Genomic DNA, 27,884 nt, shown 5'->3' on the forward strand with positions numbered 1-27,884 from the left:
TACTGTGACCAGTTGCCCGCAAAGGTCCACGGCCCTAACACGGTGCCTGGCACGTGTTAGACATTTGGCAAGTGTTTGTTGCATGAACGAAGTGGATGCACTTTTTAAAGCAGCAGCGACTTATTTGGTTGCCACACACAAAATTTCAAACGAGAAGGAGGATTACCATACAGGGTGATCTGTCTGCGTGCTTTGTTTCCCTGTCATATGATGTCAGGGATCAAAGGGTAGCATTTGCCCCTCTTCAGACTGGAAATAGCTTTGTTTTTACTGCTTTTTCATCCTGCACATTAGAGGGAGCTTTCATGGTAGACTTTAATATGACTTGATTGTGTCTGTACTCCTATGCCTCGACACCCTGCTTTTCACCACAAGTCAGCAAGATCAAAATCTTCTCCTAATTATCTTCCCTACCTGCTGAAATATCGGCGCTGGGAACGCCTCAGTTGCTCGACAGTTACGCTGGTGGTAACGGCGCACGTTCCCATGAGGCAGGGTGGTGATGCCCGCACTTCAAAGGGCCTATGCCAAGCGGTGATGTACATTGTAGTTCAATTGAAGCGTAATTAGGGTGGCATGCTGTATTCTGACTTCTGCTCGTATCACAGAGAATCCATTCCAGTAGTGCGCACCGTCACCTTTACGGGGCCCCAGAGTTAAACAGGGAGTGGCTTTTCGACTCCTCCAGGGTCCATCCGCCTGGAGATGGCACCTGGCGGTCCCCGGGGCCAAATTTATCGCAACATACGTGTAACGACCCGCTGCTTCGTGTCAGGCCCAGAGGTAGTCTCAGGTACAGTGTTTCAAGGATTCCCGGTGGCAAGCGTCGATTTTCATTTCCGCTAAGGCTCACAACAGTTCGAGACATGCCCCAAGTCATGAGATTTGTCATTTACAGAGTCTGTGTCAACGAGCAAGTTTCCTAACCTCTGAGATTCAGTGTTTTCTTCCGAACGCAAATTAATGCCTCCACCGCCGGTCTGTACGGAGTTTCCCATACGACGTGCACACAGACAGACGTGTGTGCGTGTGTCTACGTATGCATGTACGTCTGTGTATATGCGTATAGGTATCTATCGATCTCAAGAGGACTAATCAACGGAGTAGGTACACAGTCATTTTTTTCTAATTGTTGCCATTTTGTTTTCCTTCCCAACATCTCCAAGCAGGTGAATCACCCAACCTCCCGGTTCCCTTATGCTTTACGACACAGTAGCCTTTGTGAACTCTCTTTCATTCTAAAGATCGCCAATAGTCGATACATCCCTAAGATGACTGACAAAGATCACACGGAGAGACCCAGGGTCTCTCATGTGTGTCTGAGGCTCACAGTAGAGGCCCTGAGAGCGGTAGATTTGGGTGTGTGTTTGAAGGAGGTCATCTGGCCTGTTTTGAACCGCTGATGTTTCTGGTCTCCCGCTGGGGGCCTTCAGCTGATTCATCACTGTCAAGAACACAGAATCAGGAGTTAGAGAAGTATGAGTTGATTTTCAGGCTCTGTCATCTAATAGTTGTGTAAGCTTAAGCAAGCTCCCAAACTTGCGTAAGCTTCAATTTTACATCTATACAATGGGAATGATAACGGCACTTGCCGCATAAGGCTATTGAGAGGATTAACTGGGACACTGTAGACAGAGCTCTTGGCATGATGTCTGTCTCATTCTCAGATCCAATAAATATCATTATTCTTGCTACTACTTTACCACACCTCCTTTTCCCTTTACCATCTCCGCCGATTTCCTCTCCTCTCACGCAGGCACACTCTCAACCCAACCTCAAACCCGCCCCTAGGTTTTCAAATATCCTGGAAGGTGTCACCGGGCGCTGGAACGAGTACGTGAAAATACAGGCTGTGCGTAAATTACCTCTGGAATTCACTCCACCCCCACCTTTGCTTCTCAAGCATTTGCTCATCACCAAGACCCACGCCACATCTGACAATTCTCCCGGTAACGGGTGCAGCGAAAACTTGAACTCGAACGCAGGCTGAGAGCCTTTTTTAGAGCAAGATTTCTTAGTTGTCACAATAAACTGAATTTTCGGGTACACAAGGTGTTATCGGCGAGCAGTATCAAACCTTCCGAGTCATCAGCAAAAAACTAGGTTGAGTTGGATGGAAGAATGCTCTGCATGTGATTCTATCACTTCCTATCTCAAAGCGAATCAACAACAATACCAGAGCGGTTCCTGTAGCAGTGTTTGGGTGTAACAGTGTGTCAACAGACCTGCATCATAGAATTCTGTTAATGTTTCAACTGCAAGGCAAGACTTAGTAGAGTATAAACTTGCTGGGATCTTGATATGCAAATTTAAACACAGGGAGGGAGCAGAAGACCAGTAGTGAAGGGTAAAGGGAAATAAGGAGGAAGTGAAGGAGGAGGGTCAGACAGACAGTCAGAGATGATTGTCACACAAATACTCGGTAATGTGGGACAATTTTCTGAGTATTTGTTATCTGTTAAGAATTTTCATTTCCCTCTTGTATCTACTTCTTTCAGCAAAGGATATTTTTTTAAAAATTCCAAACCCTCAGTGAATTCTCATAAGTGCTATTAAAATTGAGAGAAAAAAGATTCTCGGTTTTTAAAGAATTAGAGTAGGCAGTTAGACATTTCAATTGTTGGCAAGTTTTCAAATATTCCAGATTTACAGTAAGAAAAAAAAAACCAGTTTTCTGGAAATAGCGATTTTGAGGGGCCGCACCTTGCTAATAACTTTGCATTCGGTCTCTTAAGTGCGAGAGCTATATTTCATTATTGAATGTATTTTCCCCTTCTTTACGTGAATACGTCCTAGCCTTATGAAGTTATGATGTTGACTCCTTCAAGAACAAGTACTGTGATAGGAGTCTCGAATTCAGATGTCAACAGAGGGTGAGCAGGTGAGAAGATCCAGAGAGGCACGGAAGCTGTTCAGTCATAGATCTTTCAACGTGGGACTGAGTGCCAGTCAATTCTTGCCATGCCAAAATGGGAAAGAAGAGGCCGAGAAAGGGGTACCCTATAGAGTTTACACCGTCTGACATGCAACATAGATTTTTCATGTATGTGTCTGTTTCTCTTCTCCTTCCTCAAAGGCAAAGAACTTGGGGCCCTCAATACATACGTATTGAATACACTTTAAAAGTCTCGGATGAAGATAATGGCATTCCATCTATAACGTGGATGTAAAACTGTACAGTGTGGTAGCTACAGGGGTTTGACCTTGCTACTTTCCCTTCCCTTTTCTCTATTTCTTTGGCAAATAAGTATTGAAAGTCTATAAAGTGCCAGACGCCGTGGTGGGGAGTCCAGCCGAGAAGCAAGCAGGAAAAAATCCTTGTTTTCGTGGTACTTACATTCTATGTGGGAAGATGTGGACAATAAACTAAGTATATTCATAATGAGCATATATTTAAATTATATAAGAAGTATATGTTTATAAGTATGTATTTATGTACATGCTTATTTGTTTATTGTCTGCATCGTCCCGGGTGGGATGTAACCATTCAACACCTAGGTAAGTGTGTGTGTGTGTGTGTGTGTGTGTGTGCGCGCGCGCGCATGATCTCAGTGATGAACCGTGGAATCCAGGCTTTCCTCCTTACGCCCACAAGTGCTTGCTGAGAGCCTCTGATGCATCATGCTGAATGATGGGGATGGACTGGGTGAAAGTGCTTAAGAGGACGAAGGACCTTAAGATGACAGGGCAGTTCTGTGATATGTAAGAGTAAAGGCAATATCAAGTATGGCTTAAGAAACTTTTCTGTTGTCGAACTTTAAACTAGTTTAAGTGGAAAGAGGCTTTTCTGGCTTGCTTTCTGCCTCTTGCCTGCATTGCAGACAGGTGAAGTTGCCAGATATTTAAGTTTGCTTTTTTTTTTTTTTTTACTTATAGGGCTTGTCTACACTGAGTTAAATATGAAAACATAAATGAAATTGCTCTTTATTTAAATGATGGATTTGTAATAAAGACCTAGGTTGGGATTTGGTATGAGAAATCTACCATTTGCTAGTAAGCTCCATGAAGGTAGCGATAATGTCTGTTGCTCAATAAATAGTTATCGAATAAACGGAAAAGCTTCCAAATCTTGCAGTGTTATACTTTTACTGTTTGAACTCGATGACACTGCTGTGTTTACTTCCTCTGTTAGAAAATATTTATTGAGAACTACTTTCTGCCAGGCGTTATGTTAGGCACTGGGATATGCTTTACGATCAAGCTAAAATAGTCTGTTTCCACAGATCTTTCTAGAAGGTGAGATAAAGCTTAATCAAATAACCACATAAATAATGTAAAATTGCAACCGCAATTGCATACTAGTAAGAGTTATAAGCTGTCAGGAACACATGAATGCATTCATTCATTAATTCAGTAATTATTTGTTAGGACCTAGTATGTACTGGGCGCTCTCTTGGAAGCACCGGGGACGCGGCAGTGAACAAATTAGGTAAAGCTTCTTATCATCATGAACATGAAGTTCAAGTGGGAGGGACTAAATAATAAACCAGATCCTTAACTGATCATAAATTAGCAGGGAAAGGGACAGGAGTGGCCAAGGTGCCCTGGAAGAGAAGGACTCAGTGGTAAGGCGACTTTTGAATAACAATGTGGAAGAGTAAGTGATCTGTTTAGCCTTTCTGCCTCCTCCATCTCAACAATGAGCAAATATTGTGCAGAAACCAGGGGTCTTCTGGTGATTAAATGAACGTGCATAAGCGAACGCTTCGAAACTAGTGCCTGGCGCTCAGTAAATGGTGCCGAACTGGATAAATCTCGCTGTTCCCGGTATTCAGACGAGGTGCTGAAAATCTGGTTCACACGTGCGTACATTTCCCCTATGTTGTTCCACCTCACTTTTCAAACAAATAAACCAACCTCCCCCACTCGCTTTTAATGTGATAAGTAACATTTGCTTGCAAACCAATACCTGTTGCACTGAGATATGCTTCTGGTTTATTCGCCTCATTGAGCTGCAGGGTCATAAGCAGCCAGGATGCCATATGCTCGGGTTTGTTGAAGGCATTGCCTGAGACGTATCGAAGAGTAACACAAGTGACATGTGGTGGCAGTTCCAGGTCAGGATGCAAAACATCCTGAACAAATTTCCCCATGGGAGTTCCAGGAGTGTCTGTATCTGGAAACGGTGGATTGAATAGCACGTTGGCTTGCAGGGTGACCTTGGTAGGATGCGTAACCCTCTTAGATCTCAGTTTTCTCCTCCGTGAAACAAAGGGAGTGCTAACCCTCTCTGACCCCTCAGAAGCGTTGGGAGGGGGAAATAAGTTAATGTTTGGAAAGGCCTGTGTGACCCTTGGAGCCAAGACATTATCAAAGTACAAAGTAAATTACAGGGACTGTTTGCTATCCCATTAGTAACTCAAATAGTACAAGGGGCTCCTTCTGTTAAGTCCTTGTAAGTCAAGCCTGTAATACACACTTGTTTTTTTTTTTTTTTTTTTCCACCGGGACAAAAATGGAAACTAAAGAGTTGGAAACTCTTCCTCCTGAGCCTCATTTTTAAAAGGTTGGGCAGTGGAAATTCTGATGGGCACTGACAGGTTTCCTCCCCTCGGAACACCCTGCCCAATTCCCTCATCAAGTCCCAGGATCTTGGAAACAAGATCAAATTGAGAACTTGGAGCCTGGACCCAAGGCTTCAGGACTTTTGTGACTTTCACCGAGTCACTTAGCAGCCCCGACACTCTGTTTCTGGGCGTGTAAAACGAGAAGGATTCTCTTCCTCCTTTGCCTCCTCCCCCCCCCCCCCACCTCCTCCTCTTTCTCATCATATCTTCTTGGGTATGGTGTCTCCTTAATATAACTAAATAGCTAAAATATATAGACTGTCAACTCGTATTATGTTAAGCACTCTATTCATACTATCTCTTTAAATCCTCCCCAAACCCCTATGAAGTATGATCTCTTATTATCCATAATTTTCTTACAAAAAATGAGGCCACGCAGAGTTAACTGACCCATAGTCACAAAGCTCAAAGGCAGGAAAGCTAGAATTCCCCACAGATCTACCTGATTCCAGGCCAGAAAGCTGAACCTTAGCCTTCTAGGCTCTATTCCTCTTCGTATACACTCAACCTGGCACAAAACAGATCCGCAGTCCCAGCGTCATGCACCTCCAGAGGGACGCTGCTTTGTGATTTTTCGAGCGTGATTTACATGGTGGTATTAGGATTAATACTCACATTTCCCCAGACCAAATGTGTCCATCCGCCTTTTGTGCAGGACAACAAACACTGAGACATCTGACATATCTGCCTATTAATCACTGGCCATTTGCAGTAATAAATCCTTTCTGGCTGAAATGAAAAGAGGATGGGTTAGTACCTGGTTATACCAGGCTTATCCTTGGATCTCCGAAGGTTTATTCTTTCCAACCTGTTAGCCTATAGTGTTAAACCAATTGTAATTATCATAATCTGCCATTTCATTCCTAGCATAATTTCACACCGAGAAAAAGAGCGGAGGTTTGGCGGTTGTGTACTAGGAGAGGGGTTGGTGGTAAAAGGCCAATGGGAGTACAAAACACGTAGCTTCTGATAGACCGTGTTTAACAATCCTCCAAATCTTTTAGACACTGACCCTCCTCTAGCACCGAAGCGTGTCTCATATTTCAAGCGACACAACATTTGGCAAAGTGGTTGGAATTGATGTCCCGCCTGTCTCCCCTTCTTAGCTGCTCAGAATGAAAGTCCAAATCTGACTACATGTTGATGAGAGAGAGGGAGAGCCCACTCTTTGGAACTGGTATTTCAATGGATTACTTCATTTTTTCTTAGCTTTTATAAGACGTTTGCGGAATCGTCACTAACCTTTGTTAACGTCGCCACTAAGCACCGTGTATTTTATTGGGGCACACAGGGGCAGGACAAAAGGAGGCATGAAATGGGACCATTAGAAATGGTAGATCCACTGGAGGCCATGGTGGTGTTAATTTCCATGTGATAATTTCACAGTGATACCCAAGCTATGACTGGGAGGAATACAGTAGATCCAAATCCAGGGGAAATGAGTGAAAGTACGTTTCACTTCACTGCAGAAACATCTCAAATACATAAAATCGGGTACTATAGGATTGAAAGAGATGAAAGAAAGGTTTTTTTTCTTTTTTCCTCATTTCCAAGGAAACTAAATATCATTTTTAAATGGTTTCCCTCCAAACTTAGCCTTCCACTCCCGTCTTCCATGAAATGGTATCTTATCATGTGAGTATTAAGCTCACATAAATTTGACAAACTCCATTCTTCATCAGGGAAAAAATGAAATAGTTCAGTTTATTTCCCCCACCACTCCACTAAATGTAGTGATGTACTAGAGTAATCTTCCGGACTGCTGAATAAGATGTCAAGTGCAGAAAAAGGAGCATGTCTTTTGCTGGAATAAAACCAAAACCCAAACTAGGGGTGTTGGATGCACTGTCCTGAAATGAATATCAGTCTTCAAAGTGTCCCTGAACCTTTCTAATCCATTTTCAACCTAATTTTGATTGAGCGTGTTTTTATGTCATGTGCTTACTTTAGAACTTTCTATTTCAGAGAGATGCAATCCTTCAATACTTTACCCAAAATTATATTCTGAAGGGCACGTTGGACCGTACGTTTCCCTAATCAGTTTTTTTCTCCTTCATCCATCCCACAAATATTTAATAAACACCTGTTATCCCGAAAGGTGTTGAAAATACAAAAGAAAATAAAATAGAAAAAATTCTGTTCCCCGTTAAAGGAAGGCCGCAGATAAATAAATAAACGCGTACATGACCAGGACGGTACCTTGTAGCAAAAAAACACTAAAGGGAGAAAAACTCAGGGTGATAGGGAAAAAAAAAACAAGTAAATCCATTACAGACTGAGCTGTAAGAGGTGTCCTTTCTGAGAAGGTGGTATTTGAGCTGAGATTTAATGAACAGTTGGTGGGAGCAACACAGGAAGGAATGATAAAGAGGGAAAGTAGAGGTGTAAATGGTTGCAAAGCCCTGGGGGCAAGAAGGGATCTGGCTCGTGGGGGAAACAGACAGATCAGCAGAGTTGGAGCTGCAGAACCATTGGCTGCTGGCAAACTCTTCTCAGCATAGAAAACACTGCTTGATGTGACACCGCCTGACATTCCAACCCCATCTCTCAACACTTGTCTTTTACTCTACCCTCTGAACCCTTTGAGACTTAGCCTGCCTCTACTGGGCTGTTCACATCTCCGTTGATCAGCACACGCTGTTCTCCCTGTTTGGAATGTGCTGCTCTACCCAGTCATCTCTTGGATTTTACTCATCTTTCAAGATAAATCTTCCCTTCCATCCCTGTGGAATCACGGAGATGCAGTGATTAATTGCCCGAATGATCCAGAACCGGTATTACTCTCAAAATGCTTGGTCACTTCTTTCAGAGGCTATATTCTAACTGAGTATCCTCTTGTGCCCTGCTTTGACCGTCTTCAAATTCAGCATCATATTTTAGATGGCAGACTCCAGAAAAACATGCATCTTTTCTGCCTCTGGTGCAGAAATACAGGCCACCATTCAAAGAATGAATCAATCGTTTCTACTTCTTTCTCTTTCTATCTTTCTTCCTTCTTTCTCTTTCCTTTGTTCCTTCCCACCTTCCTTCCTTCCTTCCTTCCTTCCTTCCTTCCTTCCTTCTTTCCTTCCTTCCTTCCTTCCTTCCTTCCTTCCGGTTCATTTTAACGAAATTTAGGCATCATCCCTGATACCTCCCTTTTCCTCACCCCCCACAGCCATGTCATCAGAAAATCATGCTGCTTCTGTCCACTGCTACAAACACGTTGCACTGTCGGCTCCCTTCAGCAGATATGATTATGGCAATCCAGTCTCCTTAGTCCTCATGCACCAAGGAATTTCTCACCAGGGCTTTTACACTGTCGCCTCTTCAGAACACACAGAGAGACTGTTCTAAGCCACCCTACTGTGTGCAACACACCCGGTATTCTTGACCACATCACCGTTTATTCATAAACTTTATCAAAATATTAGATTATCTGCTTGTGTACCAGTAATTGTCCACCCTCCCTCGTTTTAATATAGACCCATTGAGGAAAGGGATCGTGTTTTACTCACCACTGTGTCCCAGAACCCAGCATAACATTTGGCATAGGGACTGGTTGAACAAGTGGATGAATGCAAGAATGGACACGGACACGAGTGTCTGTAATGTGCCAGGCTCTGTGTTAGGTAATGGGAATACAAAAATGTTCATTCATGGCCTTCGGCGCTGAGGCCCTATCCCCCTCATGCAGTTTGGGAGAGAATGTTGCGTCGTGTGGTGAATTAGAACCTTGTGATAATGCCGTAGGGCAGAGGTCATGGGTCTCATCTGGAGGGAAACCAGTCATCTGTGCCCTTAAAGAAGCTCCTAACCTTGGGTGCTTATTCTGTGGTCACCTGGCTTTGATAATAAGATGGTGTGAATGGGTTAGATCAAATATATCCCTTAATTAGCATTCCTCACAGGATATTGTGGTTAATGACTGAAATACCCACTTCTCTTCTAGACTCCAAGATACCAATGGCCAATATCGCCCCGTATCTATTTCTTTCCTACTCTTCACCAAGTCCCACCACAGATGTGCTCATTTTCCCCCTGGAAGCAACCACAATAATTATGGCACCTACTTAATTGTTTTTCAGAGTATGTAGGAAACTTTAGAGATTATGTTAGCTTCTCCTAATGTTTCAGATGAGAAAAATGAAGAGCAGAATCACGTTCAAAGTAAATGGCAGAGACAGATTGGGGTCCACAGCTCGAAGGCTCACGTGATTTTCTGGTTCAAAGTTGAATCTTTATCGGAGGGAAGAAGCACCATTCTTGGGAATGGTGCTGGCCGGATGAGTTTTGCTCTCACATGGCCAGGCAGCAAAGGTAGGAGAACTGTGTGCTGAGCTGGCATCGAGAGCTGATGTTTCTTCTACAGAAGACTCATAGCATATGCCAACCTGACAGCAAGGAAATCCTGCAGGTACTGAAACTCACTGGCAACAAGGAACTCAGAGTTGTCACTAAATTAATCTATCAGGTGATGCTGGAGAAGAACATTCCCTTCTGGACTCCCGTCTATTTGCAGTAACAATAGGAGATTAGACCTGAGAGCAAGTTGGAGGCAGACAACGTAGCAATCCTTTCCCATATGCAGGTCCGTAAGTTTAACATTTTCAAAGAATTGGCATAGAGCATGTGATGATTAATTTTATATGTCAACTTGACTGGGCCAGGGTGCCTATATCTGGGTGTGTCTGTGATTGTGTTTCTGGAAGAGATACACATTTGAATAGATATACTAAGTAAAGCAGAGTAAAGCAGAGTGTGGGTGGGCCTCAGTCTTTTGATGGCCTGCATAGAACCAAAAGGCATAAGAAGGGAGAACTCTCTTTCTGCCTGGTTGCTGAGATGAAACATTGATCTTCTCGTGCCCTCGGACTGGAACATATGCCATTGCTTCCTCTGGGTCTCAAGCCTCCAGACTTGGACTGGAGCTACTTCCCTGGTTTTCCGGGATCTCTGATTGTGGGACTCCTTAGCCTTCATCCTTGGGTAAGAGGATCCCTGATGATAAACCTTTTTGTCGGTTCGGTTTCGCTGGATAACCCTACTAGCTTCTTGGGTAAGAATTCCTCACCCAAACTTTAACATCAGTTCCCTATAGGTCCTATTGCATTACTGTAGTGTTTCATCAGTCAGAATTCATCTAATCTCAACTGCCTGTTTTTTTGACCTTCTATTGTCTGCGCTACTGATGTACTCCTGGGCCCTTCGTGAAGCCTTTCGGATGGCTTAGCTAAGGTTTGCACAAAGGTCAGATAGCAGGGCTGTGGAGACTTCCCATGTGGTCTGGGCAAACCTTCCTTCTCAAAAGCCATTAGCCCAAACATTGTGCAGTTGAGGCTGTGTTCACACATTACACAAAACGTAATCAGTAAGCAACTTCATTCTTTAGATCAGATTCTGTCTCTTTCTGGGCCCACATTTCTGTGGCTGATAGGGGGAAATGGTTGTTGGCACTTAAATTCTCCATACCCTTCTCACCTAACATAGTTTCTTTGCTGTTCTGTGTCCTTACTCTAATTTGTGCAAATACTCTGTAGATTTGGAGCTCAAATTTCCTAGTGAGGGTGTTTTTCTCTTCTGTCAAGAAGCATGCTTGGTACCTGCTGAGTCCCCTCTACCCAGAGCTTATAATAACACTCCACGTTCAAACCTCTAAGACTCACTTTTGCTACACCAAAGGAGACGCTTCAATTTGGAAATCTCTTTTTGTCAGACAACAAAACCTGCTTACCTAACTTTTGTCTTCCTTTCAGCTTTACGTCCTGTTTGGAAGCCGAAAGTTGAATACTGAGTACTTTTCCTTCTCTCTTCCATTATCTTAACCTTTCTGGGGACAAATGAATGTCTCTAGGTGTGCAGAAAGAAAGAAAACACCAGGAAGAGAAAAGTCCCAACAAGATTTTCTTAAACTCTGTCAAATTGATAAAAATCATTTATAAAGTTGCCCAAAGTAAACATGAACTGTATACCTTTTGTAATTCACCCATTTTACTTGACCATATCAATTATACTACCAACCCTTAATTAAGATGAATTTCCTTTATAAATTTGAACTCAACACGGTTTAAATCAGTTCAATACAGTCACAATCAATGAACACTGTCCAGTGCCTGTTGTGTGCCAGGTCTGTGCTAGATTTGGGGAAGAGGGATTAAGGAGGTACTTTCATTTTCTTTCTTCTTAGAGATGCTCTCCTACTCTGAGAAAATAAGACTTATAAACAAATAAGTTACTTAACAAACAAAAAAATTCAGCAAGTTTATTTCGAGGAATAGAGACAAGGTCTTAGGAGACGTCTTTGACGTCTATAAGAAAATATACTGTCATGGCACAGAGAAGGGAAAGTTTGAGGGGCTCAAGGATAACACTTCAGAGGAAGCAATGTCTGAGTTGGATCGTAAAGGATGACTCATTAAGTGAACAGGAAGGGGGAGTCATTTCAAGCAGAGGGGGCAAAATGTAAAAAATGACCAATGCTCTATCTCCAATGAAGAGCCATTTGACTTGACTCACCATGTGTACTCACAAAAGGCAGATAACTTTTTATGCCCTGGTGAAATGCTGAGTATTGACAATTTAAAGAGTGCAAAACCCAGTCCCTTCTCTCAGAACACCCAGTCCTGGCACAGGAGAAGAGGGACAGATTAAGTTAATAATGACAGTTGAGATAACCACAGGGCCTATAGGAAAATACAAGGCTGGGTTATACGTTGCATTTTTTTTAGGTAGACTGCAAGACTGCTCATGCCTTTCTAGACCTGCAAGGTCATATTACTTGGAGGGCAGGTTGGAATGAAGTGACCTTGTTAGAGGGTGAGTCACTTAAGGAGGAACAGTCCAGCCAGAGACACTTAAGTAGGACAATCAGGGGATGGGTTGATGCAGTCCACATCTGGCCAGCTTTTCTAATATCCTGATTTTTGTAAGCCATCATTTCTGATTACCGTTTTGTGTCATGTTGGGTAGTTTGTGGTTTGTTTGTTTGTTCTTTTTTTTTTTTTTTTTTAAAGCAAAGACAGCTCAGGAAGATGAATGTGTGCAGCTGAGCTAAAGAATTATTCAACTTTAGGGAGGAGAATCATATATGAACATCCCATTCACTGGGAAATTGCTAATTTGGCATCTGTGATTACTTAGATTTTTATAACTCCACTCTTTGAAAAGACAGCATTCAAAAATGTATATATTGCAGCCACAGATATGGGAAAACATTTAACCTCCATAAGAAAATGCACTGTATTCCATAATAATTTAGCAGCAGGATAAGAACTGCACTCTGACCTCTTGTTTCCCAATCTAGTACTTTTTCTCTGATACTTTAAGAAGTTCTGAAAAACAAGAGAAAAACTGCATCTCTGTTTAAATGTTGCATATGGGCTACTTGTATGCAGAGAAAATACAAAATAGTGATTATTTTCATACAATGTCTGTATTACAAGTACTTATCTAAATACCTGACATGTATAAAATCACCTAGTCTTCAGAACAACTTTATGAGGCATGAACTACTATTGTCTCCATTTTAAAGATCAGTACACTGAAACCCGGAGAAATTAAGACTCTTAGTTATGGTCATACAGTTACTAAAATAGTTAAGCCTGGGCTACGGATTCTAGAAGTTCATCTCCAAATCACTGCCCTATGCCACCATTTTCATGCTTTTGTAGCAACTGAGAATAGAACTTGGAAATTTAAGAAGTAATTCCTCTTAGGAAGTGCTCTGGCTTATTTAGGGGCACAGAAGGGCGCAGAAGGACTGAGATGTCAAGGTGTCTAGAATTTGGATGACAGGAGGTAGACTGGCATCCTGGAGCTCGTAAGGGACTCAGTCAATGGCAAGTCATGACAAGTTATAAGTAGAATCCATTTCAGAGTGCTGCTTCAGGGTCCTAAGGGTGTACACTGGGCCGTGGGTGGGCACTGAACTGGGGGACAAAAGATGAACTTGGCATCTTAAGACTTTAGGAAGATAGGCTGTTTGAGTGGGTTGACTTGAAACCCAGTGTGGGCTCAGTAGGATGGATATTGTGTGGTCACTAAGATGGAGAAGGAGGATGGAAGGAAGAAAGTGTGTAAGTGTATAAAGATGAACGTAGGATGATTTCACAGGACAAGAGAATGAGATCGTTACATGCTTTGACTTCATGGGAGAGTATTCCAGGGGAAATGGGTTTTCATCAAAGCCCAAATCAATATCGTATGAATATCAACTGAGGGAGCCTTGGCATAGAGTTAGGCCTTGACTTTGAAAAGTGGGTGGGAATTCAGAGAGCTTGGGTAGATTAATACTCTGACACTCCTTCCAAAATATATTTATTACCCATTTGTTCAGTTTATTATGAGACTCAACCCCAGTCTTGTATACCCACTCAGCAACACAAATGCCTTGTTGCTTCACCAAATCCATATTTATTATGGAGCAGTATCGACACTATTTTTTTTTTTATTTGAACATGACATGGAGTGAGTTCATAACTCCTTTTATACCCTGTAAAGCTTACCAAAGTCCTTTTCCAACCTTGTATAGCATTCTCAGGGAATGGATATAACGGTTATCATTCTGTTTGGTGACATTTCCAATGAGGTTGAAAGCCTCCTTGAGAATGGAGCTCCTGGAAAGTGCTCAGCTAGTATCCTGTTAAGTAGAGGACTCAGAAGGACAGGTTCTAGTTCTGGATATGTCCAGAAAAGCGAATTGGGCAATTTATTTCTCTTGCGTGGACCCAGCTGCTTTATCCATAAAGTGAGGCTGCTAAGAGAAGCTAGACATGAAAGAAACATAATGTATGACCATTTATATCAAATCCAGAAAGGCAAATCCATGCAAATGGAAAATAGATTAGTTCTTGCCAGGGGCCGGAGAGAGGGGAGAATGAGAAGTGACTCCTAATGGGTATAGACTTACTTTTTAGGGTGATAAAAACGTTCTCTAGTTAGTGGTGACAGTTGCACAACTGTGTGAATATACTAAAAACAATTAGATTGCATACATTAAAAATGCGAACGTTAGCATATATGTGAATTATATTTACGTGAAAAAAGATATGAAGGCCTTTTTTAGTGTTGACATTTTACAAATTTACACAAGTTTTTTTTTGTTTTGTTTTGTTTTGTTTTTTACTGAATTCAACCTGGAACATAGTAGAAAGTAAAAACAAAAATGAAAACAAAAACAAAAGCCAAACAAAACAAAACAAAGCAAAACCCATTTTCTGGCTCAATATCTTGTTTGCTCCTGGGCTGCAGACCACAATTTTTGATGCTTCACCCAATTTCTGGCTTTCCTAGCAGTGAGAACTTGATAATTATTGGCAAATTTGCCAGATGGGCAACTTCAGGAAGAAGGGAAGACATTCTCTTGGATGTGAGCCTTAAGAAATGAAAGATAAGTATATTTATCTCAGTGGGCTTTAGCACCATTTCAGTGAGTAGTTTGAACTTGAATTCAAGTGATTTGGCTAAGATACAAATAGCACACATTATATGCAAATTTCCCAAGCATATGAACACAATCACATTCACAGTTGGAAGAAAGTGAAACAAAATCTATATATAACTGCACAATCACTTATTATGCTAAAAATACCCTCTTTCAAGACACATCTTTTTTTTTTTTTTCCAGTGGTTGGAAAATAACTTTGTACTATGCCCTCTGTGGGACTAATGATCAGTTGTAAAATTATGGCATGAAATTTTAATCCGCTATTTTTCCCCCCCTCTGAGCAATTGATTCTTGAAAGCAGAGAAACAGAGCCTGTCTCCTGTTTCCAGGCCTTTGAGCAAAAATGATCATTTTAAACACCTGTTTTGATTTTAAAAATGGTACAATTCAAGAATGTGCATGGTGACGCGTGTCTCCTAGCTGTGCAGCACTTACTACACTTGTGTCTGGGGGAAACTGCCTCTTAGATGGAGACTGGGAAGCTCGTATTTGTTGTTTTCGCTCCTCATCCATAACTGGAATTGCCACAGTTCAGGGAAAAGGCAACCTTTCCCCTTAGCGCATGCCTCAAAGCTCACCGCCACTAAGAAGGTTCGGTGCCGAGAGAAGGAGGAGGGAAAATGAACGCCGGGCTTTTTATCTTCTTAACTCTCCCCACACCCGTTTGGTCTCATCTTCTTTCTCTGGTAACGGAGAAAATCAAAACAACTGTATGGCCTATAAGGATGTTTCCCATGCTGTTTTTCAAGGAATGCTGGTATATATGAGATTTTGGAAATGTGTATAGGCTTGCAAAAATATTTTTTCCTTGTCTAAAAGAAATAGGATTTCCTGGGATCTTAAAAGCCTGTGGGAGCGTGGGTAGTGCTAAGTGGTTGGGGTGGTGGTGATGGGCTGGAGGTTGACAATATACACTAGTGTATTAAAAACCGTAAGAAGCCTAGAGGGTACTGGCTTTCCAAGAAAACCTGCCTGGGAAAGTAACCTATAGTTTAAAAAATCTTAGGTCTTATCCTGGCACTTAATGCCTATGAAGATGCTAAAACTCATATATCTTACTTTATCAAGTAATCAGGAATCATTTTCAGACATGATATGGATCTCACTTTCAATTGAATATTTTCCTTAAAATTGGAAAAGTTTGGTCTTTCATGTCTTTTCTGAGTATTCTTACCTATTCTCCTAATTTCAGGACCACATGTAAAGCCACGCTTTCTGCATAATTGAGGCTAATTATTCCAACTTCCAGCTAACACATGGTCCCCAGTCTCAGTGATTGAACGTAACAAAAGTTTATTTCTTCCTCACACATAATGCAATGCGGGTTAGGTGGCTCTCCTCCAAAGAGTAACTTAGGGATTCTAGCTCCTTCTGTCACATGGCTCCATCAATTTAGGGATCTTTCATTCCAACATCAGGATGCTGGATGAGAGGGCAGATTGAAGTTTTTATGGGAGATTTTCAGGACAGCTATCATGAAGTCCCGCTAAGATGGGTAGGTGGAGAATGTTCCTTTTTGGCTCTGATCTTGCTCCTTGGTGCAGAAACTCCCTTGTTCTTTTTATCCCCTGGTCTATGGCTCCACCCTTGTCAGTCTTCTCTTAGTCCAGTAGTCTCTTTGGGGACATCTGAAGTGTGTACTAGAGAATACACCATTCTTAAGGCTTTGAAACTTCACTCCTGCTTGTGATTGGTTAGGGTCTTAAAGGTTGTCTCAAGTCTTAAAGGCAAAAGACATTTTCAATGAGTTTGTGATTTCTTTGCAAAACAATTCTTTCAACAGGTTAATAGCTTTTAATCTCTATATCTCTAAGTCAGTTCTGTGTTCAGTGACCATAACCTAAATCTTTCCCTAGACATAGTTCTCAGACCTGCTTTATTTCTTTACTTGTCCGTCCCCCCACCTCTTTCTCTTCAACGATGTTTCCTTGAGGTTATCAGGACTGAACTGGGTTGATTGAATCAGGATTGATCATTGCCCTGAGTTACTTCATCTACCCGAGGAGTTTTTCTGAGGCTGTGCATTTCAAAGTATTTAAAAGTCTCCTGTCTTACTTTGGGGTCTAGAATTTGTTAACTTTTCCAACTCTGAAAAAAAATCTGAAATTTCCGGACTTTCTGTCTTTTCTTTCACTTCTACCTGCAAACTATCTAATTCTCTCATGAGCTCGTATCTTAAAATATCTTGCCAAAGGCAGCCATTGGTACCCAACACACAGTACAAAGTTTTTGCTTTCCAAGGGTTTCTGTTAGAGCTGCTGGTTGACTAAGCATGTGATCTGTATCCCAGAAAACCACAGGCAGGAGTTAAAATATTTTACAACTGCATCGTTTGGAGTGCTATCCTTCCAACCTTCTGTGTGGGCTTCCTCGACGCCTGTCTCTTAATGCTTAACCAATGCCAACTTATTTTAGCTTTTTGTTATGGTGGCACTCTACTTCAAAGTATGATTTCTGGATGAAGTCACATAACCCAGAATCCTGAAATCTCAGTGACTTAGCACACCCAAGAGAGTGGAATTCTCGCTCATGTCAGATATTGTTGAGGATTGGATGGCTTTCCTAGGTTTTCCTTTAAGAAGAAGATCCAGGATTCTTCGCTTCATGTGACTGCCATCCCCACATCCTTTTGTTTATGCCATATGGGCAGGGAATGAGCATGAGTTGAGGACCTTGAGACAATGTTAAGGACTAGGCTTGGAAGGCTAGGCACATGACTTTTGCTCCCTTCACTTTAGCCAAAAAGGATTCTGGGAGATGTAATCATTCTTTATTCTTGGGAAATGGAAGACAGGTAAGGAGCATTCAGTCGCTGGCTTTCATACTCCCAAACTCATGTATCTCTGACCTAGATTGTTTCTTGAGTTGAAGATAGATATTAAAACAATGGCTAAGATTTCAATGACGTTTCAGCTTCCAGAGTGTTCTCACATGCATTGTATTATTTGATACTCAAGGCGTCCTTGTGTGAAATGTATTTTTATCCCTCCTTTACAAATGACAACACTGAGGCTCATGAGTCTAATCTTTTAATATGTATCAAGCTTCTACTACATGCTAAATACTCCGCAAGGTATTAGCGACATAAAGTTAACCCAGAAAGAGTCTCTAGTTTATTGCTTATGCTCTAATGTAAGAAACAGATAGTAATTGAATCATAACATCCATAAATGTGTATTTGCAAATACAGTCAGTGTGCTGTAAGACACATGATTGTGAAAAAAACTATATAGATATTAAAAATTGCTCATAAGGTAGAGTGATAAAAATATTAAAAAATTAGATAATGGTGATGTTAAGACAACTCTGCAAATATACTAAAAAACACCAAACTGTACACTTTAAATGAGTGAATTTTATAGTGTTTAAATGATATCTCAGTAAAGTTGTCAGAAACCAAAAAATAAATACATGCAGGAAGAAATACAAGACCAATTTATCCCATGCCAAATGAGTCATATAGACTGTAAATACTTCAATCAAAAGACTAAAAAAGTATTGGACTTTTCAGCCAGGTCTTCAGTCAGTTTCCTTAGACCTTTTTTTTTCTTGATAAATCAGGAAATGCAAAGAGATGATATTTAAAAGAAAAAGCTGCACCACCTTTTTATTTTTAAATTGCATCCCATGCTTGGGAAAAATTATGCTAATAACACAATAGAGGCCACATTTTCCCCTGATGACTTTTCTGAAGCAAAACCAAATATTGTTACAGTACAATGTCTTTTATGCTTTTCTCAGCAAGGTGGTGGATGCCGAAAGCAAAGACAAAACAAAACATACAAAAACGGAGTCTGAACGAAGGCTCAAGGAAAGCATCCTAGGAGAGCTTGAAACCTGATACCTAAAAATGCCCTGGAGAAAATAAGGGAAGAAAGGAGAGCACTGTGAATAGAGAGGGTATATGTATGCAAAGCAACATTAAAATGCCAAGAGGTGGCTTGTGTAAGCAGCCATCAGGCCAAAGAGGCCAGGAAGGCCTAGATTCTGTCAATCCTACAGGCTGAGTTAAGATTTTTAAGCCTCCACCCTGTGCCCCCACTCCAAATAAGAAACCGTTGAAGGCTTAAAGATGGAGGGACAATTTTCTCCCTATAGAATCCATCTTTATAATTTAAATTACTTATCTAAATTCAACTTCAAGTGGTTGAGTTCGGACATTGACTATGGAGTCATCTGACTATGGAGGCCACCAGCTGGCATAATGCATAGTTGGGATAAACCAAGTCAACTGAGCTGGCACTTATGAAGGTCTTGGTCAGGCCAGTCCCACCAGGAAGCTGAATATTCCTAGCAAGGCAAGAAAAATATTCGGAAGCATGTGACCTCAAAGCAGGTAACATTTCCTTATTGTGCAAACAGTGTGGATCTTTGAAAGTCGAGGCTGCGTCACCAAAAGGCAGAGAGTGGAAGGTCCTGATGTGCCGATGAACGAGCCCTCACTCAACATGACTGCTCGGCTGTAAACTTGGGGCCCATCTCTGAGGAACCAGTGTGACATCGGAAGCTGTATGTCTGCCCACTGGTATCTTCATCTGAATATTCTTTTCACAGCTTGTTTTCTCGTTCAGTATTAAACCGAAGCAGAAGCAACTTTCCAAATCTACATCTCTATTGTAGCCATGACTAATAGGCAAACTGTTCAAAGTGGCATGACCATATTTGTCATTTTCAGCTGGCACCGATTCTGACTAATCAAAGCCCATGCTGTATCAGTCAACTTTTATCCCTGATCCTGGCCAGTCTTCAACCTGATAACGGTATTTGTGGATCCGTCTAGCTCAGCCCGGCTGTGAAGTTGGGCCATTGATTTGTCATTCAGTAAAATATTCTGCCTTCTTTCCCTCCAAACACCCAAGTGTGGACTGGCACAGGACTCCTACATAGCTGGTAGGATGGGTGCAGAGAAATAGTGGAAATAATGTATTAGCCAAAGCTCTGTGGAACTTCTCTGAATCAAGATCTTGTACTCAGACATGCAGTAGAGGGGGTTTCCCACTTCTGCCCCAACAATCCTGGGAAATTCTCCAAAGCTGCCCAGTCTCTTCATATCTACTTCATGACTGAGGTCGGCGACCGTGGGGACCATTTTTCCTTCATAGGCAGTTCACCGAAGATGAAAAGTTAAGGGGCCTTCTACTTACAAAGATCCCATAGTAGATACTGAGGTTGGAACATTACACATATGACCATACTTAATTTTCATAACAAAGCTGTGTGACTATATGATTGTCCTCATCTTAGAAATGAGAAACTCGAGTGTCAGGGCAGTTAATTAACATAGAGTTAACAGATCATGCAAGTGGAAAGTGGCAGAGTGGGGATTCAAACCCAGATCTTTCTAATACCCAGCACGTTCTCTTCTTAAATATTCAACACTGACTCTCCTTAAATATGTTTTGGCAAATGAAAAACTTGAAATCCAAGTTGTATGCGTCTTGACAAGATCACAGGGCTACTTAGAGTCGGAGCTGGGCCGCAGTAAATATCTGTCGAGTTGTGTCTTCATGCATAAGCGCTTTCAAGTGTTTTGGGAGCAGGAGAAAGAAATCCAAAATGAGGGGGCAATGATCTCATTCAAACTGTTGACCTTTAAACACAAAGGAAGGGGTCTGATTTATGAGCAAACATTTCAGAACTTAAAAATAAGTCCTCACCAAACTAATATCTTGGAGAGATGTCCATGGATCCCAGCGGTGCTGAGTGGCAACAGAAATGAGCAAGGGCTTTGAAATCAAAGGACTTATGTGGAACCCCAGCCCCCCCACTATTCAACTGGTCAACCTCAGACAAATATTGTTATCTCTGAAAGTGGGTCTAAAGAAAGATGTGAATGCCACACTCAGAGATGTACTTGATAGTAATACCTCTGATGATTATCTCCCATTCCTCTTTCTACTCTCTCTCTCTCCCCTTCCTGTCCCTCCTTCTTACCTTTCTTTCAACCATGAGTATTAAAAAGCCCTTTTCTGGGGCGCCTGGTGGCTCAATTGGTTGAGCCTCTGACTTGAGCTCAGGTCATGATCTCGTGATTCGTGAGTTCGAGTCCGGAACTGGGCTCTGTGCTGACAGCTCAGAACCAAGAGCCTGCTTTGGATTCTAGGTCTCCCTCTCTCTCTCTACCTCTCCCCTGCTCGCACTCTGTCTCTATCTCAAAAATAAACATTTTTTTTAAAAAGCCATTTCTGGGGCGCCTGGGTGGCTCAGTCGGTTGAGCGTCTGACTTGGGCTCAGGTCGTGATCTCACAGTCCGTGAGTTCAAGCCCTGCGTCGGGCTCTGTGTCTCCCTCTCTCTGCCCCTTCCTCACTCATGCTCTGTCTCTCTGTCTCTCAAAAAATGAATAAACGTTAAAAATTTTTTTTTTTAAAAAACACCATTTCCTACCACATCTCTCCTGGTATGTTTGCCATGACGATAGTGATTGCTTCCTAGTGTGATGGTGGTTCTCACTTCTGTGCCTCTGTGGTTTCCTCTGGCTGGAATGGCTTTCATTTCTTATTCTCTTATTGCCTTCATGAGATTTAACTCATCCTTCAAGATCTAGCAGAAGTATTTCTTCTTCCTTGCCGCCATTTCTATTTCCCCTTTCTCCCCTCCTCGAATAAAATTGATTACTTCTATCTTTTATGTCTTTGCCCAAACTCTACCCTGTACATATCTCTATGGTTTAGAGGCACCAGCTTCAATTTACTCATTGCCTTCATTCAGTATTTCACATCTGACAATGCCTGGCTCATCGATGGAACAGAGCTTTCCTGAAGACATTTTATAAGAAGGGTTAAGGTATCGGGGTGCCTGGGTGGCTCAGTCAGTTAAGCTTCTGACTTCAGCTCAGGTCATGACCTTATGGTCCATGAGTTCGAGTTCCACGTCAGGCTCTGTGCTGACAGCTCAGAGCCTGGAGCCTGCTTCAGATTCTGTGTCTCCCTCTCTCTCTCTGCTCTCCCCCACTCATGCTCTATCTCTGTCTCTAAAAAATAAATAAATATCAAAAAAATTTTAAAAAGAAAGAAGGGTTAAGGTACCTCATGGAAGATAATTCAGCATGGTTGGGTAGCCGAGGAAAGAATCTCGTTTTAACCTTGGAACAGGGAGAACAGTACAGTGTTTGCCACTAGGGTTCACCCCACATTTTCCCATATCCACGTTCCACCCATTGTTTGGATATAGGATTGGATTTAATTAAAGATAACTTTCATCTTCTTCGCAAGATCGTATTGACTGGTTGTGCCTGCTTGGAATAATGGGTTAAGAAGTGTTTGCACCTATAGCCAGGCTCAGTGAGAAGGAGATTTGTGATTGATTAGTGATGTCTGCCAGCCTCTTAGAAAATGAGAGTGGCCACACACATAGGCACATTTACCACCCCTGTACCAGGCGATTTCTAGGTCCACATTGAGTCTGAAAGTTTACGAATACGATTTAATCAAATCTGACCTCCATTAATGCTTCACAAATTATTCTGAGGTCTACATTATGAAGATCAGTGTCAATGAAGTATTGATTAATGGAGATTTCCATGTGACTGACTGTTGTATAAACCAGTTTTGTCTGTTCTTATTCCTCTGCTGCATCCACATTTAGCACTTCACAGAACAGGTTTATTAACTAAGTTCTCTAACGTCGTCATTTTTTACTCTGCATGATGAAAGCCCATCCGCTTCATTTTGGTTTCATTTGAAAGACACTAGGTCCTGTTCGGTATGCAAAAATGCTAAGGGCACACTGATGAATAACACTGGTGCCTTTATTAAATTTGTTCCCTAGCATTTTGCAGTAAATAAGTGAACAGAAAGTAGGGTGAGGTGTGTAATCACAGAACTTTCCACCACTGCTTCTCAAACTTTTCCACCATAATCGAAGAGAGAGATTGCCCACATCAAAGAATCTAAGGCCGGGATTCACAAAAAGCAGTCCTAAGAGTAAATATTTTTCAAGACTCTGGTTCATTATTTTAAGAAAATTTTTAGAAATTATACGCAATGCTGTATCTTTCTGTTCTAACTTGTAGGATTTTTTTTCTCTCTCTTAAAATCTTTAAGTGTAATTGGTGAACAAAAAAAATGTGCCAAGTTTCCCACATGATTCCCGGGACCTTCATATGTCTATAAGAGGTAAAGAGCACCAACTCAACAAGCAAGGATGATCCCAGCAAAGAAGGATTATACAGTGCACGAGGAATAAACTGTTAGGCTTGTTTTGCAAAGGGAAATAAGGAAAAGCTTCATAGCTGAGATCGGATCTGCGTGGAGAGCAGGAAAGGTAGTTAATTTGGAAAAGAAGGGTCTGTGTCAGGGCATTACGCAGAGGTATTAAATAGCAAAGCTTACCAAGAAAACTGCAAGTAAGTTTTATACTGTTGCATAGGAAGTTTCCAGATAGAGAGCGGCATGAATAAGGCTGGAGAGAAGGGGAGGAGCCAATAGGTACAATAAGCATTTCTGTTAGAAACATTACATTCTTTCTAAATGTGTATTTTTCATTATATTTCTAATTGCTTTTTTCCTCCTTGCTTAATTTCCCACTCCCAGACCAAAAGGCAGGTCAGGTAGAAGTGGTTTTCTTTTTGTCTTTTCTTTTTTTTTTTTTTTTTTTACTTCATTCATAAACTGTACTTCAAAACCAAATCACCCGTGGCAAACCTCTCCTTAGCCTTGGCCACCTCTCAAAGACCTTCTCTCATTGGTGATCAACGGCTCTTCTGGTGCTGGAACTGAGCCAGAAAGAAAGAGCCACTGATGAAAGAAAAAGGCAGCAATGGGGTGCGACCAAAACGTCCCGACCAGAGTGCGGGCTGAGGGTTTCTTCTTAATAAGAGGCATTCTGCCAGCACAAGGATCATTCATTGAATGACCCACATGCAAGTGACAATGTTCCCTGAAAGTCATTATTAACCCACCTTCTGTTTTTAACCTCCTGATCCTTTGGGGCAAATATTTACAACAGAAAGTAAACTGTGCTGCCAGAAAACCAGCTCTTGTTGGAGGCTTTGTGGACCAAAACCCTTTGATGATGACCTCCCAGCCTCCTTTGGCATCCTGCCATGATGGTACTCTTCATATTTACTGGTTCTGGTTCTCGCCGGAAAGAACTTGAAGAGGTCTTCACATGGACTGGATTAGGAGCAACAATATCTCTCTTCCTGAGAACCAAAAGGACTTCAAATAATTTCCGTGATGTCCATTATCTTTTTGAAGTCTTTCTGTACATTTTCCTGAGATGGAATCATGGGATATATTTATGAATTCTTTTGGATTATTCTTGTGCTTTAAGCAATCTTGAGATGGTTGTAGTAAAGATAGCACTGGAAGGGGTGGGAATTGTCAGTGGTAGTGTTTCCACAGTATTGAAATCTCAAAATACGTTATACTCATGACAGCTGCTACGTGCTGCACCTTAATCTCTGACTTCCAGCCTCCAGAGCCGTGAGAAAATAAAATCAATGTTGCTTAAATCGGCCAATCCGTGGTGTTTTGTTATGGAAACCCTAGAAAATGAATAAGGATCTACTACTTATTGGGGTAAGTTGGGTGTTGCTATAACCAACAACTAAAAATGTGGAAGTGACTTTGGAACTGGTATAGGTAGAGGCCAGAAGAGTTTTGAGGTGCATACTAGAAAATCCTAAATCTCCCCGAAGAGACCACTGGTAGAAATGTGGACGCTCAAGCTGCTTCCGGTGAGGTCCCAGATAGAAATGAGAAGCATGTTATTGGACACCGGAGGAAAGGTGATCATGTTATAAAGGGGCCAAGGACTTGGCTGAATCACGTTCTACATTTTGTGGAAGGTAGACATTCTGAATAAAGGATTTGGATATTTAGCTGAGGATTTTTCTAAGCAAAGTGTGGAGGGGGTGGCCTGGTTTCTCCTTGCTGCTTATAGTAAAATGCCAGAGGAGAGAGAAAATAGAAGGAACTTTTAAGAAGAAAGGAACAAGAACCTGAAGACTTGGAAAAATCTAAGCCTATGCAGACTACAAAAAAAAATGAGAAAGCATGTTCTGGAAAGAGCACCAAGGATGCGGTGGGCATTCATCTGATAAAAAGATTATGAGATCCAAGCAGCCGTCTGTCTCAGCAGAAGACTGGAACAGAGCTGGGATTCTATGCCAGCAGAAACACTATTGGCCTGGACTACATGGGACACAGACCAGACAAAGGGAAGGAAAAGCAGTCAGAGTTTTGAGAGTCTACAAGATGGGATGATGAGAACCGTGTGGCCACGAACACAGTGTATCCCTCAAGGAAAGGGAAGAATGTCCCCAAGGTGATTTAGAGGTTGGCAGGGCTACAACTGCCTCCACAGACCCAGAGGGCACAGCTAAGGGGATGAGGCTGCCTCCTCCCTGGTTTCAGAAGGTCTGACTGCTGCCCATGGTCTCAGGATGGGGCTGTCACCCTTGTGGACCCAGAAGGCAGGGCTGCTATCACAGAGGGTCTAGAGGACAGACCATGAAGCCAAAACAAACAGAGAAAGAGAGAGAGAAAGAGAGAGAGCATTATCCTCAAGCCTTCCTATCTCACAGAACGTGGGGCACCTCGTTGGCTCAGTATGGTCAGTGTCTGACTCTTGATTTCAGCTCAGGTCATGATCTCACAGTTCATGGGTTCGAGCTCCACATCAGGCTCTGCACTGACAGCTTGGAGCCTACTTGGGATTCTCTCTCTCTCTCTCTCTCTCTGCCCTCTTCCCTCTCTCTCTCTCAAAATAAATAAATAAACTTGAAAAATCATCTCACATAATTTGCCCCGGTAGGTTTCAGATTTGCTTGGGACCCATGATTCCTTTCTTCTTTCTGATTTCTCTCTTTTGAAATAAGAATATCTAACCTATGCCTGTCCCATCATTATACTTTGGGAGCAGATAACTTTCCCGGTTTCACAGGTTCACAGCTGGAGAGGAATTTTTTAATACACATGCACAATGGGAAAAAAGAAAGAAAAAAGAATGTGAAGACAGAGCAAGGAGGTGGCCATCTGCAAGCAAGGGGAGAGACCTCAGGAGGAACAAAACTTGCCAGCACCTTGATCTTGGACTTCTAGCTTCCAGAACTGTGAGAAAATAAATTTTTGCTGTGTAAGCCACAGACTAAAATATCAGTATAAGGTATTTTGTTATGGCAACCCCAGCAAATTAATATATCTCTTCCTTACTAATCTCTAAATACGTAATTACTTACCAAATTGTGTCATTTTTACCCCTTAAAATCCTCATGAATCCACCCACTACTTTTGTTCCATAAAATCACCATTTCTAAAATTGTTACATTGTTTCCTACCTGAATAAGAGAGACCATCTCTCTTTTTCTACATTTATTTATCGTTGTTATCCACATTCAGTGGTAGTCCTTCCAGGCGGGCTGAGATCCTGGAGGACTGGGAAATTAGCCCCAATTTCTCTGTTTTTCCTGTACTTGACTAACTAAGCCAGGGAAAAACCTTCTGCATTTTAGTCTGGTTTGCAGCAATGAGGGAAAAAAGGTTGTCTGGTTAAACTAATGGGGAAGTTAGCCAAATCCTATGCTCATTATCTGAGTGACATGATTCCTTGTGCTCAGTCTATAATTATCGGGTGAGACTTCCCTGTAGCTCAAATTCCACCTGGAGGGACGGTCAGAAGTGCAAGGAAAGCCAAACCCAGGAAAAGTGAGGGACACCCTGGTCTCAGGACTTCCCGGGCAAGTGAAATAAACCATAAGAGTCAACAGAATGTTCTCTTTCTGGAGATGCTCCCTGGAGAATGTTTCCCGAAGCTCAAGGAGGCACAACCATGCTTTCTTTCAACAACAAGCCCTATATATTTGCTTATAATTCTCCTTTCCTTGGTCTAGACCTTTTCCCTCTGTGCCTTTCGACTAGAGTTACCATATGCCATTCACTTATTCAAGCAAGCAAAACTTCTGGCGACCCGTTTGAGTGTCAGAAAGTCTACTGGGCTTAGAGCACTTAGTGACACAGACACTATCTTTGCACTGTGAGGATTTTACTCATTCCAAATCATTTCATAAAGGCATCGTTTTATGTATTCTCCAAACCACCCCAGTAAGCCGATGTCCAAATTGAAGCTGAAACAACTAAGCGAATTGCTCAGCCTCGTGGAGACAACGTAAAGGAAGGAGCTGGGATTGCAGGAAGTTCTTCCGACCGGGCTCCTGTGTTCCCTCCGCTGCCCTGTCCCTCTGTGTAAGTGAATCTCATCCTTCCCGAGGATGCAGGGATTTTTACCTGTGCTGAAAACCAGAGGAGAGGAACCATCTGTAAAAAAGATTGAGGATGAATTTAAATGAAGCATTCTGAAGAATCAGAACCAACTTTGGCTCTGTCTTTCTCGACCATTCCCCCCCAAAAAGGTGGGCGGACACTAACTTATAAAATTTATAAAATTCGATGAGGTAGAGATAGCTAGAGCTGAGCGTCTCTACTTTTCTTTGAATTCCGGGGCACTTGAGCAAAATTTCTAGCAGTTAGGTTGGGATCGGAAGACTAGCTCTGTCCATTGGATTGTGAAGGAAAGTGACAGAAGGTCGACCCTGCTTTAGTAGTGTCCTTAGGAAGAACCTATAGATAAGAAAGCACTTACCTTTATAAAACGGAATAACCATAGAATCCGTTACTATCAGCCAAGAGGATGGCAGGGGTCACCAAACCTGTAAAGCACTTAAAAACATTTATAACTGGGCATAAGATCCATATCCTTGAAACGTTCTATTCAAATAGTTGTTCTGGGCTGGACTTACCCCAGTAAGGCTGCGATTATGGTGGAAATAGTTCCAATTTCCTGAAACTTGCTCATTTAAAATGCACGTTTAATTGATAATTCCATCAAGTGTAAAATCAAAACATATAATATTTGGAAGTTCTGCGACTACACAGAATAATTGGGGAACCGG

The sequence above is a fragment of the Panthera leo genome, chromosome F2 (genome assembly GCF_018350215.1).
Source record: "Panthera leo isolate Ple1 chromosome F2, P.leo_Ple1_pat1.1, whole genome shotgun sequence".
Taxonomy (NCBI): Eukaryota; Metazoa; Chordata; class Mammalia; order Carnivora; family Felidae; genus Panthera; species Panthera leo.